This window comes from Larus michahellis, chromosome 10 (genome assembly GCF_964199755.1).
Source record: "Larus michahellis chromosome 10, bLarMic1.1, whole genome shotgun sequence".
NCBI lineage: Eukaryota > Metazoa > Chordata > Aves > Charadriiformes > Laridae > Larus > Larus michahellis.
Genome location: NC_133905.1, coordinates 4,630,569 through 4,633,495, shown reverse-complemented (window position 1 = coordinate 4,633,495; position 2,927 = coordinate 4,630,569).

Genomic DNA, 2,927 nt, shown 5'->3' with positions numbered 1-2,927 from the left:
GGGATTTACGTAGTGACATGCTCCTCAGATCTTAGCAGATCAAGCTGAGTGATACACACACAGGCTTGAACTATATCACAGTCACATGCTCGCTAGGCTCATTTCTTATCTCATGGGTTTCTCTGGAGAGTTTCAGTTGCTCCAGTCCCTCATAGGGCTTTAAATTTGTAAGGGAAGGAGTCACAGTGAGGTATCTTCTAATGTGAGAAAATTTAGCATCTATTTTCTTTTCCAAATTAGGTCACCTTGTAAGGCAGTTCTGGATGGAGTTCGTCCCTGCAATTATAAGAGGCTGTAAATAACATATGTGTTACAACATGTTTGACAGGATTTCATTGCGCCATCACTAGTCTAACTGAATATCATATCCCAAATTAATTTTATCTGCTGAAAGACCCCAACTGTCACCCTCCTGTCCGGAATGAGATCATTTTGGGCAGTTTTTTGCTTACAGGAGGAACGGAGCCAACACATTCTTCTGGCTTCATGACTGAGGGCAGGCTTGTGCACAGAGATGAGTGCTCCCCTTTGTCAAATCATCTGGAGTGCAGGGAGGAGAAATCAGTCTTTTTGGAGCATCTTCCGCCTCTTTGTTGGTGTGTCAAGCAGGGGTCCCAATTAGTGCCAGTGATGAGGTGGAACTCGTCCACAAGATCAGAAACGGAAACCTGCAAACTGCTTTCGCACAGGACACCACGCAGTTGTCGGATTATAAGGATCTCTGGCCCCTCCTGACCTGCGCCAGATTTGAACCATTGACCTAGAAGTGAAAAGCTTGAAATCCCTGCACAAGCCACAGGATAAATAGGATTTACAGAGCTGCATGCCCTCATTCCATGTTTAGTTGCTGCCATCTAATGGCAGATGGGGAGTGGAAAGGCCTCATGCAATTAAATAACCTTGTCTTTGGGAGTCTAGTGTGTGAGATAACCTGTGCAAATGGCATAAGAGTGCCGGGGATACATGGTGATTTAGGCTGGCTTTATTCCTCAACAGAGCAGCTTGACAAAGGCCTGTTGTGCTGCAAGTCAAATAAGATGTGTCCCAGTACAAAAATCTGCCTTTGCTGTTCTGTGCTGGGTTATTTCCATATATGAAACCTGAGTGAAAGTCTACGATTGTAACCTGGCTTAACAACTGTCCCAAGGGAAACAGTAGCTTGAGTGGTGAGTGCCTGTGGCAAGAGGAGGTGACGAGAGAAAGCAGGCAGGAGATGGCACTTTTAATTTCTCGGAGTACCACTGGTGCACACAAACATCTGTACTTCGAAGAACTTTGGTACAGAAAGAGAAGGAGGTGCAGACTAGCACAAAATTAACTATATGGAAATTATTGGGTCCGAAGGCTAACAGGCAGTAAAACTAAATTTCCTTCAAATAATACATAAAGGAAAAAAGCAAAGGAGAAGGAGAGATGTCATCTTCTCCCCCTTGCCCAGCTCTAGGAAGTTCTTGCTGTATTTTCTGTCTCTAAAACCCCAGATTTATAAGGCAGTAAGTATTCATCATGTGTCAGTCTTGCACTGCCTGTTTCCGTCTACACAGAGACCTCCAAATAATACTTCTAAGCCACACTAGCTAACGCTGTCTCACAGAGGAGAAAAGTTAGAGATGGCATATTTCTTTATGCACCCCTGCGTTGCAGCCGTTGAGTGTTGAGAGACGTGTCCTGTGGTAGGATTGCAGCCCAGTGAGCCAGGGAGCAGCCCCCAGCAGCCTTAATACAGCCCCAGTGGTGACATGGGAGCTCGCATGGCCCAGCAGTCAAAATAAGTCTCTCACTTGATTATGAAGTCATAAATCGAGCTTTATATTTGAGAAATATCTTCAGTACTCCCTATTCATCAAAGAAATGCCATTTAACAGGAAACTGTGGGAAGAAAAAAAAGTTGTATCTCTGGACAGAATACTGGAAAAAGCTGTAACATTCCTCTCTGCTTGGCTGAAGGAATAGTTGTTGGAGAGAAAGTCCAGGAGCAAAGTAACATGGAGGAGAGGAAGGAAATAACAGACTTATTCTTATTTTCCTACTGGAGGAAACAATCTTTAAAAGCACTGTGGAGAGAAGCAGGAACGAGTGCAACGAGCCCTCAAATGCCCTTGTAACTGCAGGTACTACCTGCACATCTGTGGGAGAGCAGAGAAAAGCAGCACACGTGCATTCTGGCTCGGTGCGGGAATAAAACATTTTAGCATGAAGTTGCTCAGCTTCGTGCCGACAAGCACTTCCCAGGCTGCAGCGAGCAGCTGAGCTGTCCTATCGAAAGAGTCACAGGAGCTCTGTTTGCAATCAAGGTCCAGCCACCCTTCCTTTACGTCAAAGCCAGAATCTATCGAAACACTGCTCCTGCACTTCCGAGAAAGTGCAGCTTTGTGTGCTGCTGAAAGTCAGCCTTCTCAAATATGTACCCACTGGTGACACACCAGGGGTTTTAGACTGGGACATGAGATCACGGTACACAAACCAGACAGTTATGTCTCCTCCTGCACGCAGAATGAGATCTGGCAGGGTGCTGGAGCTCCTGTTGTAGCTGATGGTTGGACCCAGGTGGGAGATCCCTTGTAAAACAGTTCCTGGTCTGGAACCATTATCAGAATGCCCTTGTCAGTCAAGTTCCCCAGGAGACTTTCCGCTTGCTCTGTAGATGTTTTTCTTTGAAGCTCAGTGGTAAAGTGATACTAGAATACATTTAACAGGTCTAAAAATGTCTTGGCAGGGTTGCTATTTTTTTAATCCACATCCCTTCCCCTCTTATTTCTCACAGGAAAACCTGTCTTCTGACCGCTCTGAGGGAAGCATCAGTTGCAGAGCGAAGACGTAAAATTACGCCAAGTGAGCTGAAATTTAAGCCTTGCCGTTACAGCAGTGACATTCAACAGTTAACGCGCACCCTCGACACGCAGCAGCTGCAGGGTTTCGTTACTGTC